Source organism: Haemaphysalis longicornis, unplaced genomic scaffold, assembly GCF_048455015.1.
Source record: "Haemaphysalis longicornis isolate Haplotype H1 unplaced genomic scaffold, Haemaphysalis longicornis Haplotype H1 scaffold_5, whole genome shotgun sequence".
Classification (NCBI taxonomy): Eukaryota; Metazoa; Arthropoda; class Arachnida; order Ixodida; family Ixodidae; genus Haemaphysalis; species Haemaphysalis longicornis.
In genome coordinates, this window is record NW_027526385.1 from 84,349,717 (window position 1) to 84,365,722 (window position 16,006).

Genomic DNA, 16,006 nt, shown 5'->3' on the forward strand with positions numbered 1-16,006 from the left:
GAAGTCAATTACAAATGCGGATTTGGAGGACATAGCAACAATATACCTGTATTGCTCAATGTATGTCAACATTCTAATCCTAGGTTAGGCTCGGTAAGGCGGCCCATCGGTGGATGATTTATTGGCTGATATAGTGTAATACAGGAAGTGTACATGATGTGCTCAATTTTCAACCCCGGATTTCCAAGTTTGTCGCAGTAGCTGCTCTCGTCTCAGCAAACCCAGCAGCGTCTTGTCCCACCAAAAACTGACTACTACAATTATTGCCTAGCTGTTTGTTCTGCGAACACTTTGTTAGGGTCAATGGTAATAAATATTATAGTTTGTAAAAATAAAGTCCGCACCACGAAACGTCCGCTTAGCACATAACAATGCTAAAATCGCCGGCTTACACCTGTAATTAGAATTCAGGAATGCCACCTCTGACTGCATCTCGGCGAAAAAGTGATCAGCTTGATTGAGGCATAGCCTAAAGTCTCCTCAAAGAAGTACTTGCAAAAGTACCACTATTCCTTGCTTAGTTTGGGTGCTTGAGGTTACCATTAGTAATATTTTTGCAAGTATTGTGCATATTTTAGTATCTACTTGCAAGGTGTCGATCCTGATAGGTATTGCGAAACTTTATTCCCAGGATGACCAAGAAATTTTAACAAGGGCCTGGAGAGGTACACCAGCAGAACGTGGTGCATATAAGTTTCGTAACAATATATATTTTCTTAAATACGTAAGTTTTCTGTGATGATGGGAGAGTTAAACGTCTTTCACCGTGGTGTGTTATATTTTTAAGGTAAACTTTGTTTTGATGATACAAAAAATATGCAGATACGTACCACAGCGTCTGTCGCGCGAATAGTAGAATGGGGCTGTAATAAGTAAAACACTTGGTAAATTCAACGGCACAAACTTAGGAATTCAAGTTCTGAAAAACCACAAACGTCACAAGTGCCCACAAAACCCTATTGTAGTCGGCCTCATTTATAGAAGATGAAATAGCAATTAAACTTTGGTTTACAATAAATCAAAAAACAAAAAAACATGGCTACTCCCGCTGTTGCAGCGCGCAAACATTAGACAAGCGTGCCAAGATTATTAATATTGTTTCGCAATCGCTAGTACTTGTTCTGCTGAGAACAGGGTCGCTGGAGTTAAAGAGCTTTGCGGGGGTACTTTAACACTAAAAAAACCAAAAGCACCCACAGCAATGATTTCCTTCAGGGCAAAGCTGTTCTTTGTTGAGGCTTTCATGCGACGAAGCGTGGTAGCGTTTGTGCTGCGATATGGAGAGGGCATAGCCTGATGAGGGCGACAGTATGTGCCAAGCTCATGCCCAGCACCTAACAGAAATTTAAAGGAGGCTTTTATATGGGCAAAGCATTTCTAACTTCTTCATCTGGCTACAATGTTTACACTTGTCAACATTGTTGAGCAAAAAAAAACATTCGGCAGTTTTTTGCAAGAAATTAGTACATAACAGGTAGTTGCATTGATATTTTATTTATAAATACATGGCTGTTGGATTTCGCAATATAAAAATACGCATTCGAACGGGATTCCGCATGAAAGTACAAAAACGCTTGCGGCGTTCCACCGGCAGTCTCCCATAAGTAAGGAAGCCGAAGGTTCATTTTTTGTTCATGTGCGCAATTCTGAAATAGTGTTTCGGGGTACATCAAAGATGTGTGCTGTGTAACTTTTCCTAACATGTTGTGTAAGTGCATAGCTGTGCAAAACTGCCACCGGGGGAAAAACCTCTCTCAGGCTTCTAGCCTTTTGCTTTTCCCCCGGTCTTTCCGTCATTTCACCCTGTATGCGGAAAGAAATAAACTTCAACTTCAACTTCAAGTTCAAACTTCAAGGTTCCTTTACATCGCTCGCCATGGAACTCCGCGAAATTGAACTCTTCAGGACGGGAATATACCTTTCCGCTTTGAGAAGTTCTATAGAGCTTTGAAAACACCAGGCAGCTTCGCTTCTTACATCAACATTGGCGACGGGAAGTCAGAAACCAGGGTAAAGTTTTTCTAGATTTTGTTAACCCAGTGTTTAAAGTGAATTTAAACCGTTCACCTCGCCATTCTTATCCACTAGACACAATATAGCATAACCCAACGTGTCCAAAAAATCCTTCATGAATCTAGAGCTTGGTTAGTTTCGCCTCATTGAATCTTTTGCTTCAACCCGAGATGCTCTTTCACAACGCATTTGCTCCGCCAATGCGGATGTGGTTTTTATGCAAATATAAACATTTGCTTGACTACACCAATTCCAATGGCCTAGGCTATTTGTCGGGCCTACGTATCGTTCTACTTCGACTTATTAGAGCGGAATTTTAAAGACGAATTTTAAGTTCTGTAGGGTACAGTGTAGAAGCACCCAATACATTAAACATCTAACAGGTTTTTCATTTCTAGATAAACCCCAATTTGTGGCGAAAATAGAGGGAAATAATACAATTGATTTCCTTTTGAATTCTTGTGAGTAATACACCCAAACATGTCCCACGAAAAAACTGGGCCTTGTTTTTCTTCACGGGCATCCAAAGCACCGCACACAAAGCAAATATGATTTACCCAATTTCTTTCTAAATTGTTTTCCTCGTTTGCTGGTGTCAGAAACATTAGAATCACCCGCTTTCCCAATTAATATATTGAAAAGGTCTAAGCATTCCCTGTGGATATTCTCTTTCACCGTGGAGCTATTGCCTGTAAACCCTTTGCGTCCATCTGCTGAAGGCAGTGCGCCACACAGGATTGAGAGAAACTTCCAAGACCCTTTGATTGCCGTATTCACCGATAAAGGGTGCAGTGGTTTCGCAATAGCAGGTTGCTCTTTCTCCCCTAGAAGGGAGAAGGAGGAGAGATCCCTCCTCCGCTGCCATTGACTGCTAGTTAGTTTGCGCAAACCATAGAAACTGCATGGTGACGGCACCACCTATCTCGCAAGAGTGCTTACTGACCTTCTGTCTAAGACAAGAGGAACGCAGCCGCACTGTGTGAGCAGATTGCACACTGGATAAAACCCCGTTTATTTTTTCGCCTCGGTCGGAAACGCAGACGCCGTGGCCGGGTTGAAACCCGGGACGGTGGTACCACTAGCACAACTTCTAAGCCTCCATGGCGGCTCTACGCTAGTTCACAGTTGCAACTGGACCAGACTAACGGCAAATGTATTTCTTATATTCAAGGGCGTAAAAATTAAATAATAAAAGATCAGCAAATAAAAGATCAGCAGATCTGACATGTCTGTGTCAACACATCGTAAATGGGCTTTGCGGATCGGCTACTTCCCGCGAAAATATAGAAAAGGCGTGAATATGAGACTATTGGCATAGATGTGCAAATCAAAGCATCGGAGCATTTATTTCAATCTTCTAGACGTTGGTGGGAACTCAGAGTTATATTTCAAGGGGAAGGGGTGAAAAGAAAAAAGGACAGCATAAAGAGAATTGAAAATAAAGAACTACAAAAGAAAAGTAGTAACAAGCCCAAAACAACGAACATACTAAAAAAATGCAAACACTTAAGTAAAACGTTCTTCACAGAATGTTCCGACTTGTTTGTTCAGTTTCTGCCCCACTGACAATCGATAATTGCTGATATTTGTGTTGAGAATATAAAACAAAGCCTTAAGTGTCTGGTTCGTAGCGTATTGACGAAAAAAAAGCATCATTGGTCATTTTTTTACAGGCACATTTTTTTATCTTGCGTTCTGCCTTTAGAGATTCAAACTCTTCTGGTGGGTGGCAGTTTCAATGAAGGGAAATGGCTTGGTATTCTTGGTTCCCTGCAAAAAGCTGCGGGAGCAGCAATCCCAAATGGAGCTCATGGTGCCCCGCACATTCGGATCATCACCGGCTCCCAGCGGCTCCCAACACTCATAATGGAGTTGCAACTCGCATTATTTCACAAATTCAAACACTTCCCGAACATATTCTGATATTAGATTGGTTTGGAAACATGGCCATTCCACCTTGGGTGTTGGGAATCAGGAGGCACCTGACGCTGACCAGGAAAGTCTTCAGACTTCTCCAACTCCACTGACCCACACTCGTACGAAACGGAACCTTTCGATATCGGCACGAACAGCGGCGCCAACTCCATAACCAGACCCATAGTCAACTCCACGACGCCTCTCCGCCTGGCCTTCAATGGCTCTTGAGCGGACTGTCAAAATTAGCTGAAATTTTCGGAATGAATCCTAAGCAAACGACGCCTACACCCCAGCTGTCCTTAGAAAATGCACTTTCCTAACTTTACCAGGCCTACCTTATGCTCGTTTTGTGACACAGACTACATTCCAAATATGTGTAGCCTTATCTGGGCACGCTTCACGTTCTCTAAAGGACGTGACCCCTTAATAAATAATGTTACAACACCGTTTTCAGAGCAAGACCCCATCGACGTACTGAAATCGAACGCTTCCGCTCTTGAATATGTGGCTAACTATGACGATTGTGAGTGGCCTGTTTAGAGCAATTTGATGTGTGCTCCGACGGTGGGCCTGGACACTGATTCTGGGCGAACTGAAACTATGACCAAATGGTTGGACAGATATGTAAAATGTAATAATAGCCTAATAAAACTTGCTGCTGGGCTAGTTCGCTCATGATCATAACAACTGGGATTAGCGCTTTAAAGAACATCGCATAAAGAAAGGCGCCACAGGAGGTCAAAGAACGGTGTGTGTTGGAGGGTGTTGACGTGATTGCCAGGTGCGTGAAGAGTGGGCCTCCCAGTCAAATATTCCCCCGCACCTCCCCGAAGGGAATCGTGCAGAAATGCGAATGCATTGGGTGCACCGATGAGTGTGTTGCGAGTAATGGCGTAATTAATGACGAGAGTGTGAACGTAATTATTTATTCATCAGCACCTGTTTGGGTTATCGTTGTACCTGATGGCCACAATCACTGCCTTGTTATCGCTAAAGTGCACGGTCAAAGGGTCTTTAAGAGGCGCGCGTCACAGTTTCGCGTAAAGACCAGATCAATGCAACTCCCGTGAACGGTAATGTGGCACGTGTCGAAGCCGGCAGAGAGACAATGCATAGAGTGCCTGGTCTGCATGTACTCGACCAGCCACTCGCCACTCTTCTTGCGCACGTCAACGTTGAAGTCGCCAACCAAGACTATGGGGTCAGACGGTTTGGAGCGCACGCGCACACTTTCCATAGCCGCGTCCAGCTGCACGGCAACGGCGTCTCGAGCGAGGTTAGGCGCAAGGTACATGGTCACCACAAAGACTCCGTCTCCGGTGTAGGCAAGGGTGTACAAGTCCTTGTACGGAGACGTGTCTCGAACGGGAGACGTGGCAACGGCTTGCGATATCAAGTTCCCATACACGTTAGACACGAGACTAACACCGCAGTACTCGCCGTCCTTGCCGCTTCGAGCAAAGTAGTACTCGTTCACGGTGTCATCAGCCACAGCACTAGCACTCGGGCAGACACTGCGATCGAGGACAAGGAGTGACGCCTGTCGTTGTTGTCGCAGTTCTTCGCTGAAGGGCAGGTAGCGGTTGATGAACACGTCCACACCACCGGCTCGGCGGGTGGCAATGGCACGCGCAGCCGCAGCAACATCGTACCCTCGCACTTGTACATCACCATCACCACCGTTGTTGTTCCAAGTCTCGGTGAGACACAGCAGATCGACTCTGTTGAGCACGGGATCTCGAACAACGTCCGCCGCGTGCGCAGACAGAGAGCGAACGTTGAGGAGCGCGAGCGTAAACTCTCTCGCACCGCCTTCGCACACCGGCAAGCATTGCTGTTTTTTGAGCGCGGCGAGGTAGCGTTGCGTGACGGTCTGCAGCCGATGACCCTCGAGCCGTCGAAACTCGTCCACCATGGATTTTCCGGGTTGGCCTCTCGATGGTAGAACGTGTGGTCTCCGTCGCGATTTGTCAGGTAGAGTCCGTTGAGGTTGGTACAGCGCGAGAGCGCAACGTAGACCAGCTTTTGCGGGTGCGTCCTGGCATACTCGTACACGACCGAGCCGTACGTTCCCCTCTGAGACTTGTGCACCGTGATGGCGCTGGCCTGCACGAGGGGAAACTGCGTTCGAGGGGAAATGCCGGCCTTGCGGTCTATGTTGAACGTGCGGGACTGCACTTCGATGGGTACCCAGGTGACACTCTCGATGACGTAGCCGTTGGTCTTGGCCTCGTGCAAGCGCAAAGAGTACTACCCGGCAAACGATGACGTTGTGGTTGGGGAGCTGGTCAGGCAGTAATATGCCGAAATGCTGCGCATGCGGCAGGACCATCCCGCGCTTCTACGTTGCCGGACTCAACAGCCTCCGCTTGATGTGAACGTCGATCGCAACGTCCTCGGGTACCATGCGAGGAAGACACTCCACAACGCTCGGAACGTCGATGGGCACGTTCACCACCTGTCCCTGTCTTCTTCTTCTTCTCCAACCGATGATGATGACGTGGAAGCAACTGCAGTGACGTCACCGCCAGGGAGAGGCGTAATGCTCACGTTGCATTGTGTGAACCACCGATTAAGAAATGCATTGGCATCGACGACGACGACGACGACGAAGGCAGAACTACGATGCGCGCGCTCACGTGCGCTCGCGCTGAAGGAATGCAGGCGCACGCCGGCCAACGAAGCAAAACAACCCCCGGCTAATAAATGTATTCGCATTTAAAACCTGACCCCACTAGGGAGTTGGTCGCCTTCTTTAAGGACAACAACCTGCAGCTAATGCAAGCCGACAAAGAGGGAGGTTTTGTTGTCGTGACGAGTGGGACGTTCTCAGAAAAAGCGTCACAGGCCGTAAAGAAGAACTTTGTTCCTGTGAAAGCAAGTGCGACGAGGAAGAAAAGCAAGGCGTCTGCTATGTGCAAGGAGCTTCAGCTTACCAGGTTAGCGAAGTGTGTTACTGGCACTAAAAGTAGTGCCCTAAAGGTCTTCTTCTCAGCAAAAACACACAAAGTAGATGTGCCATTCCGTTCCATTGTTAGCGAGAGGGGCGCTTGGCAGAATTGTGTCAGTGGCTTTCTTGTAAAACATTCGAATGAGTTAGCTGTCAAGGACCCGTACGCCACAAAAAATTCGGAAGTGGTCACTCGTTTCTTTCAAATTGATCCCTCTGTTAGCTATGGGTTTTCAGTGGATGTAGAAGATCTGTTTTATTCTGTGCCTCAGGGAGAGTTGTGTGCCTGTGTAAGAGAAATTATTGACGAGAACAGTGCAGTTAAATTTCAGAACGCAGCCGGTGTGTCGGTCGATGGCTTCATTTCATTGTTGGAATTTCATCTTAAGAATACCTTCATCACTTTTGACGACGGCTTTTACCTTCAGCGACAAGGCATTTGCATAGGTTCGTGTGTTGCCCCTGTTCTATGTAATATTTTTCTAGCCTTTGTTGATAGGGCGTTGGAAAGCGCCTTTGAAGGAGACATTGTCTGTAGATATGTCGACGACTTTTTAGTCTTATTTAACGATTTAGAATTAACAGTGCGTGCACAAACTAATAACCAAGTTTTATCCACCTTTCGAATACATGGAAAAGGCTTAAAGTTCACACACGAACTACAGTCGAACGGTGTGTTGCAGTTTTTAGATCTTAACTTAAAATTTCAGAAGGGCCACACCTGTTGGTGTTTCTCGCCCAGGGCTAAAAAAGCTCTGATGCCGTTCAGCTCGTCACGCTCCAAGACAGTTAAGCGTGCCATTGCAGGTTTATGCATAGAGTCTGCACTCACGAGGTCGTGTTTTTACATATTGCACCAATCCTTCCAAAAACAGGTGGAAAGGTTGATTTTAGCAGGATTTCCGTGCTCGGTCATTACAGCGGTTGCTGAGTCCTTGCTTCAGAAGATTAAAAGGGGCGGAAGAAAGGAAAGGGTGGATGTGGTGCGCAAGAAAATAAGGCCTGAAGTGGTTCCTTACGTGCACAAGGTTTCCCACCATATGAAGAAGGTGGCAACAAAACACGCCATCCCTGTTGTCTTTCCCGCTGCCAGGAAGCTCTCCGCCCTCTGCCTTTGCATTTCTGCCGCGCAGAAGCGAGCTTGCAACAAGAAGCACGCTAGGCCTTTTGTGAAATGCTGCACCGGCGTGGTGTACAAGATTCCGCTGTCGTGCGGGAAGGCCTATATCGGCCAGACGGGCCGGTGTATTAATGATCGAGCACGTGAACATGAATTGGCAATTAAGAATGGGGGGACAGCGCACTTGCCTGCACATTGCACTAACTGTGAGGATTGTGTCGCACGGCTAAGTGAGATTAAGATTGTGGGCATAAGCCACGATGCAAACGCGCGTGAAATATTGGAGGCTTTCTACATCAAGAAATTTGTTACTGATTGTGTCAGTGACACTTCCGTTGCCCTTTTTTCCTGTGAGATGGAATTTTTATCTTGTATGACTTAGTGTTTACGGCTGCGGTTATCTATGTATTTGTTGCGATGATTGGTTGGGAGTTGTCCTTTGAATGCTTCACGCTGCGCATGATTGAGTCTGTCATTGTATGAATGCGAAGATGTAGCTTGTGAATAAATCAGTTGAAGTAGCGCCAGCCCTGTCCGTTTTTTCTTTTACGTGTGTCCTGTTCTTTAAAGCGCTAATCCCAGTTGTTATGATGTAAGATGTAAGACGCCTAAAAATGATTTGGTTTTTTTCTTACCCTTGATGCAATCCCGAACAAGCGCCTCAGGCATCCTTCTCAAAAAAGCGTTCTATTCGTTCCGCTCCCTTGACCCTCTACCACCCCGGGCACACCAAGAGCTCAGAGAAAACACAGGCCGGATGGTCGCCCAAACGCCGAAAGAAAGTATCTGTAGACGCTGTTTCCGAGCGTGGCCCCAAACAATTTCGTAAAAAACGTACTTTCACACGGCTTCAGTAAATGAAAGCTAGCATACAAAACTCTCCAACCTGTTACAGCAGAGATTTAGTGCAATGGTAGCTAAATCAGAATTTGCTCCAGTACCAGCTTCAAACAGTCCACATCCGTGTGTTTATGCGAAGCGTGATGTACGGCTTCCTTGGTTCTCTACGCCATGCGGTGCAATATCACGCCGTGGCTTACCTTCGCATACGACAACAATTTCCTGTGAGTTTATATCCTTTTGTTGATAATGTACTCGATACCCACACGGATCACTTGTGAGCAGGTGCGGCTTGTTCATCCTGCAACGATCAAGCAAAACAAAAAAATGATATCCTTACAAATCACACCGTACTTCAAAAAAGTTTGAACAAAGATGCATTTATTTAGCCATTGAGTAAACAAAGAACTTGGCAGGATTTTAGGTAGGAACTGTTAACATACCTTCAAGAATGTGAAAAGTAAGCTTGCTCAGTCACTGTAAATATTTTTATGGTTTAAATATGAAAATGATTGTAGTATTACAAGAATTACTTCATTTTAAGTGCTCTGACCGAACTCCTCTGTTATAGGCCTTCAGGATGCGAAGGCGCTCCGAAGTCCGAGAGTGTCAGTAGCCCGAACCTAAACTCGAACCGAAAGGGGCCAGTGGTGGCTTAGAGGTAGAGCATCCGCCTCGCGTGCAAAAGGACCGTGGTTGGAATCCCGCTGCAGAGCTTTCCTCATGGTAAAAACAATCAGTGTGTTAATGAAATTGCTCAAGGAGGCTTGCGGTGAGGCCTGACTCCGGCGAGCATTGCTGGTAACGCACTCCCTCACCACAGCCGGATTGGCCACCCTGTTGTAGTAGTAGCCTAAACCTCCCATAAATACGCCAATTAACCTTCGGATCGTGTCCTCAGCTGCTTCGAAGCAACTGACCACTGCCGCGGTCAGACCTGTGATGTAGTAGAGGGTGCTAAGAATATCTGGCCCCAGACATGCACTCATTAAAATCTGAACCTGAAAACAATTACAGTAGAGTCCACTTATAACGATACCGTTTATAACAATATATCGGATATAACGATCAACAGCTATGGCCCAGTCAACTTTTGTATTCTTTCTATGGTAAAATAAATGGCTTATTACAGTGCCCCAGTGCCGCGATATCCATTATAACGATTGGATTCGGTTATATTGTGCACCAAAAGTGCAACAGTGATGACTCTAATGACGCGGTTGCGCAGCCTACTCCGGTAGTGTAGGAGGCCCTATGCGTGACTCAGTCCCTCGGGGACTCTGTTTCCACCAAGGACAGCTAGGTGAAGCACCTAAGATGCTCTTGGAACAGATCAGAGCTAGCTTCGCACGCGGCAAACCAAGGGGATCGACTGTGGCTTCTTTTCCGCAAATTAGTAGTAATACGACCTTGCTGCAATGCGAAAAATATGTTTTATACCATGTTCCGCCTTTTTATTTTGCAACCCGCTTATAACAAGTATCGGTTATAACGATGGGGTTTCCTTGGCACTCCCATATTGTTATAAGTTGGCTATACTATTACGAAAGCTTTATCAACCGCTACAAGCCGGGAGGTGTTATTCAAGGAACTAGAGTACATTAAGTGAGATGTAATAGGGCTTTGTGAGGTTAGGTGGGCAGGTAAAGCCATTACAGCACTGAAAAATGAACACGTCCTGTGTTTCCATGATCTAGCGGACAGAAGAGAACTTTGAGTGTGACTTCCATTCAATAAAAGCATACTGACAACGTATAAGAATAATATAGCATTAACAAAAGGGTAGCCTGCCTTGTAATTAGGCTTAATAAGAGGTAGAAACTAAAGGTGGTACAGGGTTACGTGCCTACATCCAGCCATGACGACCAACTCTCGGAAGGGTTAGGTGTAGGGAAAACCGTATGGTATGATCTGGAATTAGGCTAGATTTGAACAGTAACCGTAACAATCCAGTAAGGAAGAAGCCCATCAATGAGCTAACAGTAAGATGGAAAGTTGAAGGATTCAGGATTGCGCTGCCGAACCGATAGTTAACCCTAACAGAGGAAGCAGAGTTAATGACACGTAAAGACAGCGACAATCTTACACGCATCTCCAAATGTGCAGTACAAGTCGAAGGTATGAATGCTGGACAGGATACTTGTTAACCCTCCCAGGAAACGAAAGATTTAATTAGTTGAAGGCAAAGCATGACAGTCTCCAACCCAGCTGAGAGAATAGAACTAGCGCAGCTGTCGATGTTTACTAATAAGCATAAGACAGCTGATATAAGGAAGTATAATACGGAGACGATCGAATATGCTCTAAAGAATGGAGGCAACCTGAAAACGTCCACTAGGCGTCTAGACATGGGAAAAAATCAGATGTATGCACTTATTGACGAGCAAGGAAATCTTGTGACAAATAGGGATAAAATAGTTATAGTAGCCTAGGAGTTCCATAGAGATCTGTACAGTACCCGAGACATCTGGGATAATAACGAACGAGGATGTACGTCATAGGAGGTTGACACCCCACCAGTAGCGACAGAAATAAAGAAGGTTTTGAAAGATATGCATGGGTGCGAAGCACCTGGTGTGGATCAGATAAGACGCGACCTCTTGAAAAATGGCGGCCCAATTGTTATACAAAAACTGGCAGACTTGTAAATGCAATGCCTAATGACCGCGAGTGTACCGGTGTCTTGGAAGAATGCGAACATCGTCCTAATCCTTAATAAAGGGGACATGAAGTACTTGAGAAATTACAGGCCAATCACCGTACTGTCAGTAGTCAAAGTACTTAACAAGCTAATCGCTAAAAACTTTGGATACCTTAGGTTTGAGTGTAATAATTAAATACGCATAGTTTCGCGAAATCTATTCAGAAAAGAGCCATGTTCAATTTATCCATCAGGTGAAAGAGAAATGCGCAGAGTATGCGCAACCCTTATATATATATATCATTCTTAGATTATGAGAAAGCATTTGACTCGGTCGAAACATCCGCAATCATTAATGCATTGCGGAATCAGGGTGCAGACGAGCATTATAAAGGAATACTTTAGGACATTTACATTAGTTCCTCAGCTAACATCATCCTCCACAAGGAGAGCAGTAAAATACCTATAAGGAAGCGCATTAGGCAAGGAGACACAATCTCTCCAATGTTATTCACAGCATGTTTACAAGAAGTATTCAGAACGTTCGATTGGGAACAAGTGTGAGTAAGGGTTAATGGAGAGTACCTCAGTAAGCTCAGACTTGCTGATGACGTTGCCTTGCTAAGTAACTCGGGAGACAAATCGCAAAGCATGCTTACTGCACTGTTCAGAGTAGAAACGTGGTACCGAAAAATAATATGCTGAAAATTAAAGTAATGATCAATAACTTCGGGACAGCACAGCGGTTTGAGATAGGTTCCGAAGCAGTGGAAGTGGTAAGGGAACATATCTACTTCGGCCAAATTTTGACCCCGTATCCCAACCATCAGGCAGAGATACCCAGAAGATTAAGATTGCGGAGGAGTGCTTTTGAAGGCACTCTCTGATAATGAATAGCAGCCTACCATTGTCCCTAAAAAGATAGTGTATGGCAGCTGCATCTTACCGGTACTCACCTACGGGGCACAAAGATGGAGGCTCACTAAAAGGGATCAACTTAAATTGAGGAAGAGTCATCGAGCAATGGAACGGAAGAAGATAGGCTAAACATTAAGGGACGAGAAGAACGTGGAGTGGGTCAGACAACAAATGTGTGCTAAGGACATATTAGTAGAAATTAAGAAGAAAAAAATGAGGGTGGGCAAGCCATGTAATGTGAAGGCAAGATAACCGTTGGTCAATAAGTGTAACAGAGTGGATCCCTAGAAAACGCAAGCGTGGCAGGGGTTCCAGAAAGTTAGATTGGCACATGGCATCAAGAAGTATGCAGGGATAAATTGGTCGCTGTTAGCACTGAACCAGGGTAATCGGAGAACTGTGGGAGAGACCTCTGCCATGCAATGGGCGCAAAGAGGCTAATGATGATGACGATGATGATTTAACGTGGCGGTAGGGAGAGGTTACACCCCAAATATTGGCGAGAGAACGCTGTAAAAATCTGCCAATATAAAGGTTTTACACAGAATGTCTGCTGGCGTGCAGACATTTTTTCGATTGTCAATGAACAAAAACATCTAAACCGATAAAAGGTCATCTGCGGTTTTTGTCCTCGCTTTGAAGAATTACTTCCCCTACATCGCAAAGAGTACTGCATATTACAGTGTATAAAACATTGGAATAATATTGCAAATTTTTTTTCAAGTTCTACAGGAATTTACCGACACTTAACATAGCTCCCAATCAACGTCATTTTGCTGCGGTCGGGCTTTTTTTAAAATGCGGCCTTTTTGCAAATTTCCTCCTGTAGACACCAGCCCATTGATACAGCTGCTGGGTTTTTCATCACTTGGTCATCCTCAAAAAAGTAATTATTTTAACTATGGCGTGTTAAGGCTGCGCATTGATTTAGTTTGTTGCTTTCTGTTTTATGCCTCCACTGTTTCTGGTTTGCATGATGGATGTGAGTTGACTGTTCTGAAGTGCTCCCCCTGTAGCGCAACGAAACATCGCTCCGTGTTGTTATCGGAAGCAGATATTTGGATATCTTCCTTGCATCAGCTATACATATTTAGGAAAGAGTTTGTTGGGCATCAAGAGAAAGGCGGTTTTGTGGGTGTGTAACCTTTTGCCAAAGAAGGTCTTAAATGCGGGTCTCAACAGTGGGTTTCGGTTTATTCGGGAATTTGCGTACTTGCCAAGGGAGTGGTAAGAGCTGCTCACGCATTCATAAAGATTTACCAGTGGACCTCAAATAATTTATAGGTCTGAGTTAACTGTATTTTTGCACCACCTAGTGATGCTCATAGTCTGCTATATATATAGTTCTTGCATGTGTTCAGGTGGTACATTTGGATCGCCTCAGTAGCCCATGAAAACAGAATGCAGTTATCAAATATCTAATTTAGCTTAACACTTGAGTTAAAACGAGCGACAGCTAATAGGGATTTCAGCATGATAGCAATTCACAGAACCCTTGCAAACGATTTTGCTTCGTTGGTGCATATGTATTCTATGTGAGGAGTGTACGCCATTCTTGTTGCAGGGCAAGTACAGCCGTCAACCGAAGCCAGTGGCACATAGGTTAAGAAGTCGAAGCTAAAGGAGCATTTGCTGTCACCGAAATAGTCATCGCTTATTGGTGCTCAATACAAAATCTAAATGTGCTTTAGCAAGAGTCGCTACCCCCTTTTCCTGAGCAGCAAGATCGATGTGCATAACAGCAGTGCCTTGCACCAACGGGCGGCATCCTTGGATATTCTGCTCTTACATATATTTACCTTTAAATGTTCTCAGCTTTTTGTGATTTCAGTAAGCCGAAGAACAAGTTATGTTCATCAACACCGAACACCTCTTTTCTCATTCTTGATTACTTTGTTTCTTGCGTTACGTTGCTGCTTCTTGTGGCTTCCAGACGGCAGAAAAAAATTCCGAATATAGGGTAATATAAGTTCTTTTTGTCTAAGTAAACAAAATGCGTTCCTAGTCCTATCGGAGTTCTCACTCATTTGTGACACATCCTTGGTCACTGTACTGTAGTAGAAGAAGAATTGAAAATTTTGTAACTTAATGTCACGAAAGGAAAATTTTGCTTACTTAACGCCACTTATTTTCGCCAGAGGTCGCATCGTTGATCACTGTGCTTGCTACAAGGTTAAGTAGTGTAAATAGTTTGGGTTACCGCAGTACCGTGTTTTTGTGTATTACTGAAAGCGAGAAAGATGCGATATCCCTAGTTTAACGGTACTCCTGTCATCGAAAATCTCTTTTTTGTCACTGGGCCCGAATATCATGAATTGTGATTTTGTTTTCATATCATAGACCCTTATATTTATTCGATATTGTTGATATTAGTTTGAAACTGAGTTATTCATTTTTAGTAGCAATAGGCGTAAGTTACGCTACAAAATAGATAATCTCCTGCATCCTTTTTTCTTGCCCTGTGCTGTGCCTGAGGGGTCCGTTTATGCCCAAAGTAATCCACACAAGTATCTGTGATGGCACTTTCAAACAAAACTAGGCGTTCATTCAGGATTATGTTTGTTTTTCAAGGTACTAATAACCGTAGTCATAATAGATGAAATCCCAAGGTCAACTGAAATACAATCCATACAATAAAACGTTGCAGAAAACATAAAAGACCCTGGGCGAATTAGTGTCAAGTGGGTGAAAACTTTTTCAATAACTTATTTGGCCGGAAGTGATGTTTTTGCATTAGACTTGTTAAATAAAAATAAACCATTGTGCCAGAATACAGAAACAAGACACCGTATATAATTATCATTGTGGTAAGGAAAACCATGTAAAGCACAACACAAATACTGCGTAAAAAGAGAACAAAAACATCAGGTTCGGAGATTTGTTGTTGAGAAAAACCACCGAACACAAAGAACCATGTTAAAAAAAAAACAATAAACTAAGAACTGAAGACAGGACGTTAACAAATATTTTCTGTAGTCAAAATAAAAAAATTTTTGTAAAAAAGACAAACCTAAGCAGCAGGATACATAACTTTACAGAGGACTTCTGGCAGGACTTCAACCAGAAAATACATTTCTTTTATAGAAATTGATTGTGCAATAGAGAATACCCATGGACTAGTGAGAAACCAGAGAATTATGCTGAATAAAGGAAGTTAAAAGATGTGGCTGATAAAATTAATTTATCTGGACGTCTATAGACCTGATGCAAAAACTGGCGACCTCTTGGGGGAGTTCCCGATCTCCGGAGACCGCAGTAGGCCTGATATCCCGGAGTTAGTGACGTGCACATGTGATAGTTATCTTCGTCCAAGATACCCGAATACTGCTGTGCACATTCCTGCACACAAGGATGATCAAAGGACGACCGCAGAAATAGCGACTGTGGGCTACCTTTTTACACATTTTTGTATTTCTCAAGGAAAGCATGATTCGAATTCAGCGGGAATCCACTTGGACGTTTCGGCTTCCCTTCGCCCAGTAGTATTATAACTAGATCCCATGCATTGTCCCAAAATTGAATAACATGAACAGGACAAAAAAGACCCAACGGAGCTATTTTTTTGCCCCGTATTTGCCGCAGAGCACGCCTGCAAGCTGGTAGTAAG